Consider the following 18,777-nt stretch of genomic DNA (forward strand, 5'->3'; position numbering starts at 1 on the left):
CCCTGAGAAGGCCGAAAGATAACATGGGCTGGAAACGGCCCAATGGAATAATGGGCCGTTAATGGGTATAAAGTGATACACTGTTCATTACGGGCCAGTTTCACCACGGGCCGTTAATGGGTATAAAGTGATGCACTGTTCATTGCGGGCCAGTTTCACCACGGGCCATTAATGGGCCAAGAGTTACAAAGGGCCTCATATGGGCCGAAAGACGTCATGGGCCATACATGGGCCAGAAGTGAAAACGGGCTGGAATCATATTGGATGGCCCAGATGACACTACTAGGCCTAATTCAGATAGGGCGTGACGGGCCTTGTGTTAACGGGCTGTAAATGGGCTATATGCGAACAGGCCGTTAACAGGCTTTCCATGGGCCGCCCCCCCCCCCCCACCTTTTGACCAAGTCCAATGGGCCGATCTTTTCACATGAATGGGCCTTTGTTGGGCCGTGCCATGTGTCGACGTATCATAGGCGCCTTTAGTACAATGAGTGGATGACAGCTATCCCAACGATGAGCCGACACGTGTTTCCTCCAGCCAATGATGATTTTACACGTGGAAAATCCCCATTGGTCGGGGCTGTTAATAGGTTATCGGATCCAAAACCCGACCCGATAGCTTAACAGCGTTCCGTTACGGTGGATGCCACGTGTCGGTCACCCTTGACGAAAGCACTTCTGTGACGCACGATTTATCGTCATGGAAGTGGACACTTCCGTGATGATAATTTTGGTAATGTCATGGAACACTTCTACGACAGCACAGGTATGACTATCTTGATTCTGTCATAAAATCGTCATGGATGTACATGCATGACAAAAAACGCGACCTACTATGACAAACACGTATCATCACGGAAGTGTATTTTTTTGTCGGCCACCCATGACTTAGCCTAGAGGGGAGTTGGTCGGAGTGGCCGGGAGAGTGTCATGGGCAATAGATTGGTTTTGTCCGAATGTCGTTGGTCCACCTGCATGGGAGCGTGAGGCCATGGGTTCCGTGTGGGTACAGTGTACTACCTCTCAAGAGTGTGTGTTAAATCTATCGATAGCCGCGCCCGCGGATGTGGGCCCAGTTCATAGTTGGTCACACTATGGGTCAACTGTAATAACAATTACTTGCTTAATAACAACCCTGTTTCGATGATGAGAGAAGTTGGTTGATCTTCATGTGATCGTGAGAGGATCACCGTGGTATCGAGGATACCGAGTTCTTGGATACTTGTGGTGTTATGCGAGAATCACGGGTAAAGGTCAAGCTCCTTGTGGTCATGTAATGTTTACTGAGGTATTGTTTATACCAAGCTTGATTTGATCTTGAGATAATCGTGTGATGTCCGAGGATGGTAAGTGATGCATGTGATGGTTACAAGGTAACCCGAACAGAGTAAGTTGGTGCATGATAGTTTCATCATGTTGCATGCTAGTTTCATCTTGGTCATATGTTCATGTCATGCTCGTAGTATTCTACTGGTATCATGTTCATGTTGTTCATGCCATGTTGTTCTGATAATACCATGATTAATCCCTAGTTAACCTGTAATAGCCATGTTGTTGTTTGTCTTGATTGCTCTTGGTTGCTATGAGCTTGCAAGTACATTCAATGTCTGACCTAGCGTGTCATACCAGTTTGCAGGTCATGCCGGATTTGATTGCTTGTTTGCCACGGATTCCTTGTTTGCAAGCTAGGATAAGCGTTCCAGCCAGAGTCCCTGCAGAGTGGAGTTCATTACCGTCATCGTTGTTCCGCTGCTAGAGTTATTCCGCTGCTTTGTGTTGTTCTACTCCTGCATAGAGCAACCATGGCTGGTGTAGTGTTGCTGTGTCGATGTAATCCCCTTGTACCCAATATACACTATAATAAAGAGTTGATTTGTTCCATGATAAGCAGTGTCCTATTCCAGAAGACTTCTCCTCGATCTCTGGGCTGGAATACGGGCTGTTCTGGTTTCTCTAAGCTGGGGTGCCACATAAGTTCATACAGAACGGAGTAATGCATTAAGTAAGATGACATGATGTAGAGGAATTAACTCAAGCAATATGATGAAAATCCCATCTTTTTATCCTCGATGGAAACAATACAATACGTGCCTTGCTGCCCCTGCTGTCACTGGGAAAGGACACCGCAAGATTGAACCTAGAGCTAAGCACTTCTCCGATTGCAAGAAAAACCAATCTAGTTGGCGAAACCAAATAGATAGTTCAAAGAGAATTACAAAGATATCAAATCATGCATATAAGAATTCAGAGAAGATTCAGATAATATTCATAGGTAAGCTGATCATAAATCCACAATTCATCGGATCTCAGCAAACACACCGCAAAAAAGTATTACATCAAATAGATCTCCAAGAACATCGAGGAGAACATGGTATTGAGAATCAAAGAGAGAGAAGAAGCCATCTAGCTACTAGTTATGGACATGTAGGTCTGTGGTAAACTACTCACACTTCATCGGAGGGGTAATGGTGTTGATGTAGAAGCCCTTCGTGATTGAATCCCCGACCGGCAGGAAACCGAAAAAGGCCCCTAGATGGGATCTCACGGGTACAGAAGGTTGCGGCGGTGGAAAAGTGTTTTCATGGATGCCTCTGTTGGTTTGAGGATATATGGGAATATATAGGCGAAAGAATTAGGCCAGGAGGTGCATGAGGGGCCCACAAGGGTGGGGGCGTACCCTCCATCCTTGTGGCCGCCTCGTGGCTCCTTCGACTTCATCTCCAAGTCTCCTGGTTGTCTTCTGGTTCAAGAAAAATCATCGTGAAGGTTTTATTATGTTTGGACTCCTTTTGGTATTCCTTTTCTACGAAACTCAAAAGCAGGGAAAAACAGGAACTAGCACTAGGCTCTAGGTTAATAGGTTAGTCCCAAAAATAATACTCCCTCCGTTCGGAATTACTTGTCTCGGAAATGGATGTATTTAGAACTAAAATACATCTAGAAACATCCATTTCTGCGACAAGTAATTCCGAACGGAGGGAGTATAAAATAGCATAATAATGCATATAAAACATCCAAAATAGATAATATAATAGCATTACGTTGGAGATGTATCAAGCATCCCCAAGCTTAATTCATGCTCGTCCTCGAGTAGGTAAATGATAAAAACAGAACTTTTGATGTGGAATGCTACCTAACATATTTATCCATGTAATTTCCTTTATTGTGGCATGAATGTTCAGATCCATAAGATTTGAAACAAAAGTTTAATATTGACATAAAAACAATAATACTTCAAGCATACTAATAAAGCAATTATGTCTTCTCAAAATAACATGGCCAAAGAAAGCTATCCCTACACAATCATATAGTCTTGCTATGCTCCATCTTCATCACACAAAATATTTAAATCATGTACAACCCCGATGATAAGCCAAGCAATTGTTTCATACTTTTGATATTCTCAAACTTTTTCGACTTTCACACAATACATGAGAGTGAGCCATGGATTTAGCACTTTAGGTGGAATAGAATATTTTGGTTGTGGAGAAGACAAAAAGAGGGAGATAGTCTCACATCAACTAGGCATATCAACGGGCTATGGAGATGCACATCAATAGATATCAATGTGAGTGAGTAGGGATTGCCATGCAACGGATGCACTAGATCTATAAGTTTATGAAAGCTCAAAAAGAAACTAAGTGGGTGTGCATCCAACTCGCTTGCTCACAAAGACCTAGGGCAATTTGAGGAAGCCCGTCATTGGAATATACAAGCCAAGTTCTACAATGGAATTCCCACTAGTATATGAAAGTAATATCATAGGAGACTCCCTATCATGAAGATCATGGTGCTACTTTGAAGCACAAGTGTGCAAAAAGGATAGTAACATTGCCCCTTCTCTCTTTTTCTCTTATTTTTTTATTTGGGCCTTTCTCATATTTTTGGCCTCTTTTTTCATCCGGAGTCTCATCCAGACTTGTGGGGGAATCATAGTCTCCATCATCCTTTCCTCACTGGGACAATGCTCTAATAATGAAGATCATCGCACTTTTATTTACTTACAACTCAAGAATTACAACTCGATACTTAGAACAAAATATGACTCTATATGAATGCCTCCAGCGGTGTATCGGGATGTGCAATCAATCAAGAGTGACATGTATGAAAGAATTATGAAAGGTGGCTTTTCCACAAATACGATGTCAACTACATGATCATGCAAAGCAATATGACAATGATGAAGCGTATCGTAATAAATGGAATGGTGGAAAGTTGCATGGCAATATATCTCGGAATGGCTATGGAAATGCCATAATAGGTAGGTATGGTGGCTATTTTGAGGAAGGTATATGGTGGGTGTATGGTACCTACGAGAGTTGCGTGGCACAAGAGAGGTTAGCAATTGTGGAAGGGTGATAGTGCGTATAATCCATGGACTCAACATTAGTCATAAAGAACTCACATATTTTTTGCAAAAATCCATTAGTTATCGAAATGAAGTACTACACGCATGCACCTAGGGGGATAGATTGTTAGGAAAAGACCATCGCTCATCCCCGGCCGCCACTCATAAGGAAGACAATCAAAAAATAAATCATGCTCCGACTTCATCACATAAAGGTTCACCATACGTGCATGCTACGGGAATCAAAAACTTTAACACAAGTATCTCTCAAATTAACAACTAATCACTAGCATGACTCTAATATCACCATCTTCATATCTCAAAACAATCATAAAGAATCAAACTTCTCATAGTATTCAATGCACTTTATATGAAAGTATTTATTATATCCCTCTCGGATGCCTATCATATTAGGACTAAATTTATAACCAAAGCAAATTACCATGATGTTTAGATACTCTCAAAATAATATAAGTAAGCATGAGAGTTCAACAATTTCTATAAAATAAAACCACCATTGTGCTCTAAAATGATATAAGTGAAGCACTAGAGCAATATTTCCTAGCTCAAAAGATATAAGTGAAGCACATATTGTATTCTAATAAGTCATGATTCATGCGTGTCCCTCTCAAAAGGTGTGTACAACAAGGATAATTATGGAAAACTAAAAAGCAAAGACTCAAATCATACAAGACGCACCAAGCAAAACACATATGATGTGGTGAATAAAAATATAGCCTCAAGTGAAGTTACCGATAGACGAAGACGAAAGAGGGGATGCCTTCTAAGGCATCCCCAAGCTTAGGTTCTTGGTTGTCCTTGTATATTACCTTGGGGTTCCTTGGGCATCCCCAAGTTTAGGCTCTTTCCACTCCTTATTCCATAGTCCATCAAAACCTTACCCAAAACTTCAAAACTTCACAACACAAAACTCAACAAAAAATCTCATAAGCTCCGTTAGTATAAGAAAATAAATCACCACTTTATGTTATTGTTGCAAACTCATTCTTTATTTATATTGGTGTAATATCTACTGTATTCCAACTTTTCCATGGTTCATACCCCGATACTACCCATAGATTAATCAAAATAAGCAAACAACACAAAGAAAACAGAATCTGTCAAAAACAGAACAGCCTATAGCAATATGTAACTCTCAAATACTTCTGTAACTCCAAAAATTCTGAAAAATTAGGACGACCTTGGTAATTTGTGTACCAATCCAGTGCAAAAAGAATCAGATCAAAAGCATGTTTCAATAAAATTTAGGAAATTATTTACTAGGCGCAAAAGTTTCTGTTTTTCAGCAGGATCAAAAAACTATCACCGTAAGCTATCCCAAAGGTCTTACTTGGCACAAACACTAATTAAAACACAAAACCACATCTAACCATAGGCTAGATGAATTATTCAAAGCAAAACAGGAACAAAAAGCAAAGAACAAAAACAAAATTGGGTTGCCTCCCAACAAGCGCTATTGTTTAACGCCCTTAGCTAGGCAGAAAACACGAATAGATCTAAGTATAATCGTAGTAATGATAAGGCAGATCTTGAAAACTCATCTCATACTCTCTTCGTTCAGCAGCAAGTTTTCTTTGTGGTAAGCAAAAGTAATCAAAAGGGCGAAATTTAATGGGATAAGAATCCCCAAGATCAAGCTCGGGAGGAATTGGTTTCTCCTTTGGCCCTTCATATTGTATAACCAACTCATCATTGTAAGCGTTCTTTTGGCAAAATTTCATGAGCGTGTGTCCAAAAGAGAAACCCAATACGTTGTTTTGAATAGCAAAATTATCATTAAGCTCAGAAATCTTATCAATTAAAACATCAGTAGGGACCCTCTTTCTTAAATTTTTATTATAAGCAACATGATCTAGAGATCGTAAATGCATTATGTCCTCTTGGTTAAATATAATTACCTCTATGGGAGGACGATCAATATCTACTTTATAATGCGCAAAAGTTTCACTAGCTTCTTTCATAATAAATCTAAATTCATGTGCTCGAAATATAGTGGAAGTGCGCTTAACAGAAGAATGCTCAATTTTAGAAAACTCTAGAAAAATCATTTGTATGGATGGATGCTATGAACAAATTGATTTTCAAGTTCAACTATAAGCAAAGATATAGCATCCGCAAGAATACTAGTTTTATGGAGAATAGATCCACCTAACGTGGGTAACGCACCGTCACAAGTAAAGAAATCTTGAATAACTCCTTTTCCAATAATATTGCCACTACCTATGTGAAGTTTTTTAGTGTGCAAAATAGTAGATTCTTCATGAGGATTAGTATTAGCAAAAGCATCAAAGTTTCCCCCATTGTCACTACTATCCTTTTCAGCGATAACCTACCCAATTTCAGAAATGGTGGCAATAAACCAATCTAGCAAACGAGCAAACCAAAAACGAACAAAGAGGACGAACGAAAGAGGGGCGAAGAAAAGGCAAATCTTTTTGAAATTTGTTTTAGACGTGGGGGAGAGAAAACGAGAAGCGAATGGAGAATTATGTAATGCAAGAGATGAGATTTTATGATGGGTACTTGGTATGTCTTGACTTGGCGTAGATCTCCCCGGCAACAGCGCCATAAATTCTTCCTGCTACTTCTTGAGCTTGCGTTGGTTTTTCCCTTGATAAGGAAAGGGTGATGCAGCAAAGTAGAGATAACTATTTCCCTCAGTTTGAGAACCAAGGTATCAATCCAGTAGGAGATAATGCACAAATCACCGAATACCTGCATAAACAATCAAACAAACTTGCACCCAATGCGATAAAGGGGTTGTCAATCCCTTCACCGTTACTTGCAAAATGAGATCTGATAGAGATAGATAAACGATAAAGCAAGTATTTTTTGGTATTTTTGGTTTATAGATTGGAAATTAAAATATCAGAAACTAAAATTGTAGATCGGAAACTTATATGATGGAAAATAGACCCGGGGGCATAGGTTTCACTAGAGGCTTCTTGAACAAATTACTGCCGAGCAATTGATAAAAAAGCGCAAAGTTATGACGATATCTAAGGCAATGATCATGAATGTAGGCATCACGTCCGTGTCAAGTAGACCGAAACGATTTTGCAACTACTACTATTACTCCAAACATCGACCACTATCTAGCATGCTTCTAGAGTATTAAGTTCATAAAGAACGGAGTAATGCATTAAGTAAGATGACATTATGTAGAGGAATTAACTCAAGCAATATGATGAAAACCCCATCTTTTTATCCTTGATGGCAACAATACAATATGTGCCTTGCTGCCCCTACTGTCACTGGGAAAGGACACCGCAAAATTAAACCCAAAGATAAGCACTTCTCCCATTGCAAGAAAAACCAACCTAGTTGGCCAAACCAAACCGATAGTTCAAAGAGAATAACAAAGATATCAAATTGTGATATAAGAATTCAGAGAAGATTCAAATAATATTCATAGATAAGCTACTCATAAATCCACAGTTCATCTGATCTCGGCAAACACACCGCAAAAAAGTATCACATCGAATAGATCTCCAAGAACATCGAGGAGAACATGGTATTGAGAATCAAGCCATCTAGCTACTAGCTATGGACCCATAGCTCTGTGGTAAACTACTCACTGCTTCATCGGAGGCGCAATGGTGTTCATGTAGAAGCCCTCCATGATCGAATCCCCCTCCGGCAGGACACCGGTAAAGGCCCATAGATGGCATCTCACGGGTACAGAAGGTTGCGGCAGTGGAAAAGTGTTTTCGTGGATGCCTCTATTGGTTTGGGGATATATGGGAATATATAGGTGAAAGAATTAGGTTAGGAGGTGCATGAGGGGCCCACAAGGGTGGGGATGCACCCTCCATCCTTGTGGCCACCTCGTGGCTCCTCCGACTTCATCTCCAAGTCTCCTAGTTGTCTTCTGGTCCAAGAAAAATCATTGCAAAGGTTTTATTCCGTTTGGACTTTGTTTGGTATTCCTTTTCTTCGAAACTCAAAAACAGGGGGGAAATAGGAACTCGCAGTAGGCTCTAGGTTAATAGGTTAGTCCCAAAAATATATAAAAAATAGCATAATAATGCATATAGAACATCCAAAACAGATAATATAATAGCATGGAACAATCAAAAATTATAGATACATTGGAGACGTATCACCCCCTATGGAACTCCACCCCTCTTGGCCTCATCGACACCCACGAGCTCTGCCATGGCTATCGCAAAATCTTGGATTCATTCTCCAAGATCCTCAGCAGTCACCTTGGCCCAACCAGAGGCCTTAGAATGGGCAAGTTCCATTCCAACGGCAAGGACTGAGCCAAGCTTGATGACTGGTTCCGATCCCCAGCCCTAGATCAGCTCGAGGAGCTCACTTTTGATGATGGGCATATGCGCTCAGCCTCGCGCCCATGCTACACGTCGCCAAGTTCAGGAACTGTCATCCCCCCTTGATGACGTGCCCGCTCTTATTCTACTAGGACGGAAGCACCTCGAGCTCATCACCGTCTGCCTCACAAATGGTGACATGGAGCGTCTGCTCCGTGGTTGTACTGCACTCGAGTACCTTCATCTTCAGGCGATCAATGGGTTGAGTAGCTTCCACATCACCTCCATGACTCTCCGGACTATTTGTGTGTGTTGCTGGTGCAGCAGGAAGACATCACAAGATGTGTACCACGGTATGGTCATTGAGGACACACCTGTACTTGAGAGATTACTTGTAGTTGATCAAGAAGGTCCAACAAGAATCAATTTCATTTTTGCGCTGAAATTGACAGTGGTGGGCTATTCGTCTAACAAATAATCCGAACTTTTTATTGGATCCACAATGGTTCAGGTACAATAGCCGCCTTCTACCTCTCCTTCTACAAATTAATATTATTTCTAATTTTGAAGATGTATGTTTGTCTATCATCCAGAAAATGATTCCGACAAGCTTGACCCCGAAACTATGCATAGTGAAGGTCTTGGTACTAGAATCTATCGGCTCCAACCTGGAGCAAGTTGTCAGTATCCTGAGATGCTTTTCGTGCCTGGAGAAGCTATATATCGAGGTGATGTTCCTTTCCTGTTAAATGTTAACCATAAGGGAGTTCAATTTATGACACCTTTTTCCAAGTTTACAATGCCAATGTACTACGATTTTTTAAGGATTCTTTTGGAGTATTTCAATACATACATGTCCCCCCCCCCCATATTGGTTGCTTGATCCATATGGTTACAATCCATAAGAATTTCTCCTTTGGATTCATCTATACTAGTTTTCTGAGGGAACTTTTCATCCACTCCAACCTCTTGTGAAGAACGCTACATTTTTCTAGATTGTAATCAAATGCCCATGTTAATCATGTCACATCGAAGATGGCATGTTAGTGCATTTTACAAATCCTGCAAACCAAATAGGCCTGTAATAGTGTTCAAAACTGCATGTAGGCACTAACACGTTTTCTTCTTTTGGAGATAAGATTAGGCCCATTGGTGGATAATGTGATACAATATAACAATCAGGTCAAATGCCTAGATCTGCATCTCTCAGAAATTACTTTGAACTCGTACCGAGGGACCTTACCAGAGATTATATTCACCAGGTTCTTTATTGTCAGAGCAAGGGTGCTGAAGGTAATGAGGTTTGCCCTACATTTATTTTGCAAAAATGAATGGTTTCTTGATCAGCACCGGCGCCTGCGGCAGAATGGAATAGGCTCTGAAAATACTGAATGCCATTCTGGAATTTCAAATGATAGAGTAATCGGAAGTCATCGTGTCAACCCCATACATGACTTCTCAATGGCTGGCCCATTTGCAAAAATTATGTGGTTTCGAAACCAAACTTAGAAGTGGTAATATTAGTTTGAACCTCTCTGATATCCATGTTCAATGGATCAGTGCGAGTGTTTGCAGCTGATGAGCTGAATTTCATTTCTAATATCAGTTTGAACATTGTAATCTTCAACTTTGAGGCATATAACTCTAGAATTTGAACCTTGTAATATTTCGAGCTTTTGTGGTACAATCGTTGAAATGGCATCGTATGAGACCGTATATTGGTAGCACTATTTTGACCTTAATATGCAATGGTCTTAGATTTTATTAACCGTTCTTGAATCTGTTTACCTTGTCGATCTCATAGCACATGATCTGTATAGCTAACTTGACAGTGATCTTCGACACTATTGCACATAGTTGGTTTCTTCAACCATGTGCCATGTAGAGTGCAAAATTAATTATCGCACTAAAGTGTCCATCATCACCCTTCTGTGTAACTTTGACCTCATCACCTACGGGTAAACTTATGACCGAAGTCATTCCACACACTTTGTTTTACAAAGCTTTTTTCCAATAAACGCCCATGATTTGTCCCTCTTCTAGCCGACGCATGGGCAAACTAGCCGGGCGGGAAGCTTGCGCGGTAAACTACGTGGTAGCGCGGGAACAGGCTCACCGATGATACATTTGGCGCCTCTTCAAGCCCACGCGTGGTCAAACAAAACAAGGGCGGTGCGATGTTGTCAAGCGTGCACTAGAATCCTCTGATATGAATGTCATGACAAGATGTGATGATAACAGGCCGGCCGACCCCCATTTATTACAGCGGCCATTTAACCCTTGTCTATCCTCACCTTTCGATCGTGCCTCACCATTGCAAGAAGCACACCCACCACAACAAATTCTTAGAGGGTATCCTGTGTGGCTCCAATGGCGCTCCGAGTGGCTGCCGATGATGAGCAGCAGTTCACCATGCATGTCATGGTGGACAACCACGGAAGGTTCAAGGGAGCTCTCAGTGGTGTACACCAACAACCAGGTCTGGGTGGTGCACTCCATCCACATCATGGAGTTGTTTCTTGCCGAGGAGAAGTACAAGGTGGTCGGGTTCGACCTCAAGTACACCCACGATCGTGTCGGGTCTCATCCCAAGGTCGTCGTCGCCCATATGTGTGTGCGCAACCACATCCTCATCGACCACTACTGCCTGGCCACAAGGCCTTGCGAGTGTTTCTCCAGGTTTGTCAACAACCCCCACTACATGTTTGCTACAGTGGACATCACCAACGATGTAAAGGTTCTCAAGAATTCGGGCATCGCCTGCCAGAATCTTGTCGACATCTAGGGCCAATACAAGATCTGGGGAAGCAATGAGCATGAGAAGGACTTGCTGGTTCACCTCGCCGAGGCCATCATCAACCCCTACTACAAAGACATGAAGGATTCCTGCAACAAGGACAAGCATGCCTGGCACTCGGCCTAGATGGAGAAACTCCACAAAGCTCACATCGTGTACGCGACCAAGGAGGCGTACACGAGCTACGACATGTACATGCGGATCGTTGACATGAGGAAGTGCCTCCTTCCCAAAATGGCCAGGGATCCAGCCAGAAGTAGAGCAATGGCAAGTGTCATTGCAACAAGAAGTAGATGATTAGATCCTCATTTCTCCTATTTTATTATGCATGTAATTGCTTACTTTGGTGTGTGGAAATGTTATGTGTGTAGTCACTTGTGTAATTGTATGCTTAATTTGGTTATGCAATGTTGTATTTTTAAGTATATATGTTGACGCTCTGTAGACAGAGCTAAGATGTTGTGCGGACAAAGAAAATCACATCGCACACGGACTAAACAATGGAACCCATCGGTGATGTTTTCATCAATCACTCACAATTCTATACCAACAATCGTTTGCTCACAACACACACGGCTTATTAACAGGAATTGTCTATGTTCTTCTCAGTCTTCCCACATGTTTTCGACTACAAACATGTTTTCCGCATATCACACACATCTTGTTAAGTTGAACCATTTATGTTCTCTTGGCTCAACGCAAACAGTTCATCCGAGTGAACTGTATGCCATATATCGCACAAACCTTCATCTGGCTGCCCATTTCTGTTGTTCCACCTCATCACAAACAGTTTATACGAGTGAACTGTATGTCGTATATTGCACATGCCTTCATCTGCCTGCCCATTTCTTTTGTTCTGCCTCATTGCAAATAGTTAATTGAACTGAACCGTATGCCCCGCATCGCACACAGAACTAAAATCTGAACTGTGTTTGATGTATCCTTCATTGCAAACGTTTTGCATCTTTTTACAGTTATTTTACATCAGCATTTGTGATTAATGCATCGCACATAGTTTCGTCAAAGGGTCTCTGATTGTAGTGTCGCATTAGCAGCATCCTGCAGTAGTGACCTCATCCCCTCTTAATGGTATTGGCTTTCCTATGCATTCACTGTGATCTTGGATCACTAAACTGAAAATGAAGAGTCTTGAGCTTTTGCCAATCTTTGTCCTTAGCATTTTGAAGGGTTCCTCATCCTCTTGTCCTTGCCACGCCATTGTTGAACTGATCTCAAATATACTAGATAAAGGTATTAGTCCAACAAGAGATATGTGGTTATTAATTACCAAAACCACCCAGGGAGCACTTGTGCTTTCAGCTTGCCTCTTTGGATTTGATGGGCTTGGATATATATAGTACTTGATCCAGCTTTTTCAACTGAAGCACTTTCATGTTCCGAATCATCCTTCTTTTCATTGATTCTACCAATTGGCAATGCTTCTTTCATTTGAGCCAATTCTTTTCCCTTTTGTTTCTAGCGGCGAGCGGCAAAATTGGCTTTAAGCTTTTTCTCAATTTCAGCCCACTTCGGAAATGATCACCCCCAACGCTTTTACATTCTTTTTGGCAATGACACATGGGTGTTGCCAAAACTTTGGAATTGTGTAGGGGGTTTATAATATGATGTAATACTAGGTGAAGGTGCGTATGCATTGTTGTAAAACCATATTTTTGCTCGTAAATTTATTAATTGGCAAAGATTCATCTTCTCGTAAAACTCTAGCTTTTATTACATTGTAATTAGGAACTAGCCCCTTATGATGCTCTTCAAGGCAAAGAGTACTAATCTTGTTATTACGGGCTATATCCCTATTTAATGTATCCACTTCTCATTCTATAAGGGATTGCTCCACAATACTTTCTGATTCTTTCGGCAATGAGGCTTTGCCAAAATTATGCAATTGCGTAGAGGATGCGTTATATGCTACAATATTAGATGATGGCATGTGCACTCCTGCAAAAATTTCACTTATTCGGCTATGACCATGAAGGTGCGAAGCCAAATCATGAGCATCTACAGTTGTATACGGTGCTAAAAAATTACTAACATGACGTGTAGCATATGACGATTGAGAGTAACTGATCGAATAGCTAGGAGAGGATGGCCAATTCTCCCATCCATTGACATGTTTGGATTAACATATTGTAAATTAGCTGCCAATGAATAAAAGGGTGAAACACGTTCTTGTATGCTATTGGAAATTTTTACATGAGGCGTTTCAAATTGATTACCTGAACCCATTGATACGTCTCCAATATATCTCTAATTTTTTATTGTTCCATGCTATTAAAGTATCATTCTTGGATATTTTATACACATTTACTAGCAACTTTATATCATTTTTTGGGATTAAACTATTGACACAGTTGATTTCGCTTGAAGCTACATCGGCATTTCCCCAAAGAGGAAGGGATGATGCAGTATAGTGATGGTAGGTATTTCCCTCAGTGATAAGACCAAGGTTATCGAACTAGTAGGAGAACCTCCTCACACCACGTAAACAGCACCTGCACACAAATAACAAATACTCGCAACCCAACGTGTTAAAGGGGTTGTCAATCCCTTTCAGTGCGCTCTTGTTTGAAGCCATCCTCCAATTGTTCCATTATGTGAAGAGTCCAAGGTCCGGCTCATTATAACGTGTAGCCTCCAAGGGCCGGCTCATTATAATGTGATGAGTTGGATATTCAATAAAGTGAGGCAAAAAATGATTTTGCATTAGCCCCCAAGTGCCATGGTGCATGCTAGCAGTGACATGGGACCTGCATATTTGACATAATCTTAATTTGAATAATGTAGCCCCCAAGTGTCGGGTCGTAAGCCTGCAGCGACTCGGGACTATTCCTTCCATTGCAGAATAAATCATATCCATTGGTAAAGAAATAATAGCCATTGCGTTGAAGCGACTTTGAAAACCTCAATCATAATACTGGTTATTGATAACCATAATAAAAATCCAGCTATGTTGGCTATTCAAGATTTGAATAATATAATCCGGTATGGAAACCTCAATCATTCAATATTATTATGAAAATCCAGCCAAGTTTTGGCTATTAGAAATTTGAATACCTTATCGGTTGACAAGTAGATTCGAAGTTCAAATACTCGGCGGCTCTTGGCCTATGGCAACTTAACGCGCATTCATTGTAAGCCAGAATTTTTATAACCCGGCGGCTTATAGCCTTTGAGAAAATCTAGAACGGATAATCATTGCGAAGCATCAATTTTGATAATGAGCTTGAACTTAATCATTTGTATAAGTCATATTTCTGCAAATCCTGCACAGAGTTTAAACAACATATGCCTTGGCGACTTAACGTCAAAATCACGGCGGGTAACAACCCAAACATAATATATTCTTTATGCAATTATGGAAAAGACTAGGATTAAGGCCATTCAAGCCTAAACATATTGGCGACTTAACGTCAAAAGCCAGGGCAGTTTATCCAATCTCGCATATTTATATAATCAAGAAAACATACCTATAGAAATTGGCTCATACTGCCGGCTTACATCGCTGTATCCAATAAGGGCAATAATCCAATGATTGATAAGCGCATGATTCAAATGGAGTAATCCAAAATAGACCGACGACTTAAAGTCCATAGCCAGGGTCGGTTTAAACGTAATCAAGTTTAAACAATATCATACCTGTGATATTGAATCGTAGTGTCGATTTATGATACCGGTGCAGTATGGGTGATAACCCAATCCTTAGAAGCCAAAACTTCCAAATAATATGCTGGCGACTTATCATCCCAAGTCAAGCCGGGTTAATCAAAACCACATATATGCTTCAGATATGAGCAAAAAGTATCAAGAGAAACCCGAAAGACTATTCTCAAAAAAACTTAAGTCAAACAGAAAGAAAAAGTGAGGCTTCTGATTCGAATACGATCAGTAAACCATTCCAAAGGGGTTAAGCTAGGATTCGAATATGATCATGTATCCCCCAGTGGCTTTGGCATTGCGCCGATCAAGAGGGTACCGACAGCTATGTTCTCTTTGGTTCAAATACGACCTATGTTTGAACAGGAAGCCCCCTAATGACCTTGAGAATTTTTTAACGACTCTGATTCGAATACGATCAAAGTCGGTTCCCAAAATGGGTTGAGCTATGATTCGAATACGATCAAGAAGCCCCCAAATGTTCTCTTTGGTTCGAATACGAACCTATGTTTGAACAGGAATCCCCCAAATGACCATAATAAGATAAGCCGTAAGGCAGGATACCCATGTTTGAACCGCACATCATGGCAGCAAGTTCTCTTTGGCAACCTTCAATTTTTCTCAGAACTCGAACTTGCGAGATACTAATTCTTTTTGAACCAGAACTTTAAACCGGATTTAAGAGCTTCAGAGCTTTGTGGGAGATAGATTTCCCTTGAGCCAGATTGTGAACCGGATATTAAGAGGTTCAGAGCTTTCTGGGAGACAGATTTCCCTTGAGCCGGATTGTGAACCAGATGCATCATTGCGAGCCGGAATTTTTATGACGGCCTTTTAAATTTTCATCGATAGAGCAGTAATCTTCAGGGCCGGGTTATTTTTCCCTCCAATGACCCGGAGTTTTTGATTGCATTGAAACCGGTCAATTCTGCCGAGTCATCCCATTGTAGCCCCCGAGTGTCAGGACGACTCAAGGAGTTGGCTTGAGATTCTCCATATTTGACCATAGCAGAAGGTGTATATCATTGGCGTTCTTAACGCGATGTGAATCCACAGAATGTTGAAGTGACTGTGGCGGGTTGTAAATGATCCTGTATGATCCATGTCAGCAACTCGGCCAATGGTTCCTTCCAACTGGTTGTTTGAAGTTAACCAAACTGTAGTGGTCGCGACTTGTGCGCATGCCCATTGAGCCATCCAGTGCAGACGGCGATTGATAATACATGATAATTTGCCTCCAATTTGTTTGGAAGAAAATCGGGCTACCCAAGCAGTGACTTGCTCATACTCAATAAACAACTCATGCAGACAGGTGCGACCCGGTGTGTTGACATAGACCAGGCCGCGAAAGATGGACGGAAAAGATGACCGCGGCTTCAGAGGCAGCACAAATAGCTGAGTCAGCCGCGGTGTTATAAGCCGGTGCGGACGGTAAGTCAATCGCAGGCGCGGTAAGCCGCGCAGACGGGCGAAGTTGATTGTAGGCGCGGTTAAACCACGCGAATAGATGAGTCAATTCACGTCCTATTGATGTAAATTGGGCCGCAGAGATAGCGGTTTGCACGTATATTCATCGAACATCACTAGCCATGGCTCCTTGCTATGAATCATTGTCCTGCGTATAACATCACAAGCAAGAGTAATTGCTCTTTAAAGAAATTAACATGTACTATAAAAATAGATTGGATGGACATCACCTGAGGCGTTGACGACAGATGACCGTTGTGCCGACCAGATTTAACTTGATCAAGTATTTAACATTTCCACAACCAGTACGAGCAGCCCAGATTCCACCGCATAACTTTTTCCCAATTCGTCCTCCTCGCTCCCGTCGTACATAGCATAGAAAGCCCGCTCGAGGCGGAAACGACTAAGGCAGGCTGCAGTAGTGATGTAGTAAGGGCGGCTTGAAACGGTGGCTTGCTGAAGATTTAACAGGGACGGCAGGTCAGCTACAGCGGCTCTCAGTACGAGTTGGTGGTCGGCGACGGAGGCATCTGCTGGCTCATGGTGTAAATTGAGGCGACTCACAAGCACGGCCACGACGGCTTGCTCATCCGGAACCCAGGAATTTAAGCTCAACGATTCTACCAATAAAAATCCTTAGGACTCCAATGTCACTCATCCACGTCCATGAATTGGTCAGGTTCCTATATCTGAACATAATGTATGCAATCCCAAACACAAGCAGCTCTGTGCCCACAGCCAGGGACTCCCTGTCAGAGCACACGAAACTTTTATCCAGTTGCATCTTAAGCACTTGAATCCATCGCTCCCTGTAGAGGCCATAAGTGTCCAGCGTCCTACTCCAGGATATTGGAGGAGAAGTAAATCCAATTACTTGGCGATATCTTGCGCACCAAAGAGATGATGTCACTGTTAAACGAGGTCACGGAGTCGTGTGCATGTGGGAGAGACTCGGTGGCTCAACGACAAGATGCGGTGACTTGAGACAAAGGCCATGGCGGCTGGGTGTGGTGGCGCTCGAGGCAAAGCTGGTATGGTGCAGAGGCAGTAGGCAGCTGAGGCGGCTCACGCTGCAATGGCGGGTTGAGGTGTGGCAGTTCAAGACGATAGTGGCGGCGGTTGACGGAGGTCCAGAGGCAGCAGCGCATCAGCAGCGGCTGAAGTGGCCTACAGCGATCCGAAGCTTGCTCCGGCGGCTTGGAGACAGTGCGAGTCCATGCCCACGACCAACTCTCCCACCGGGTCGTGGATGGTTTGACCATTTTTTTCAACAGTGTATGTACTCCCGTCTTTTCATGCAGGAGATGCTGCCAGCCGTGGCTCTTTTCCTTCGTTATTGATTACTAATTTCTTTTTGTGATGATGTGGAGAGCAACAACCCAAATGTGGTATTTTGGCCTATTGATCCTCTCGCAACCTCGGGATTTAGTCTTTGGACCAGGGGAATTGCAGTAGCAGTCAGATACGGACGTCGTACAAGTCAATACTGTAGCGGGAATTTTTTGGCAACCTCGACTCGGCGATTCGACCGCTCGCCTAGCGCACATTACGCCGTGAAACTTTTTTTTCTCATATTCTTGTCGGCCTGCGGGACATGATCCTTGCGCCGATTGGTCTCGTGCACGTCTTCGTCCTGCAATAGTGGCGGCTCTGTACTCAATGCCACCTTAATCTCTCTTGATCCTTGTACTGTCAGCTCCAACACTAATCACAATTCTGATCACAAACAATGGATTTGCTAGCTTTTCTACATCTGACAAATCGCAAACTTCTCGAACCTTAAAAAAGATTCCTCCAAGAACTCAAAATCACCGTGCGCGAGCCCCATGGTGGGCACCAACTGTCGTAGAAATATCACGTTAGATGTCCTCATGAAAGGATTTAGTCGTGGAGCCATCGCGACGGGTTAGCTTGAAGGGGTTAAACCGGATAAAGGACACGAGAGTTTTTATACTAGTCCGGCCCCTTACGGCGAAGTTAAAAGCCTACTTCTAGTTGTGATGGAATTATTGGGGTTTCGATTATCAGGGAGCAAACACGCTATGCCTGGCTTTCGAGTTGTTGTTTCTTGTCCCTGAACCGTTGTCGGGTCGTCCCTATATATACACAGGTTGACGCCCGGCCGGTTTACGGAGTCCCGAGGCCGGCTCATACAAGTGTCCGGCTCGGTCTCTGCCTTCCTAACTTATAGTACAAGT

The sequence above is a fragment of the Triticum aestivum genome, chromosome 1B (assembly GCF_018294505.1).
Source record: "Triticum aestivum cultivar Chinese Spring chromosome 1B, IWGSC CS RefSeq v2.1, whole genome shotgun sequence".
Classification (NCBI taxonomy): domain Eukaryota; kingdom Viridiplantae; phylum Streptophyta; class Magnoliopsida; order Poales; family Poaceae; genus Triticum; species Triticum aestivum.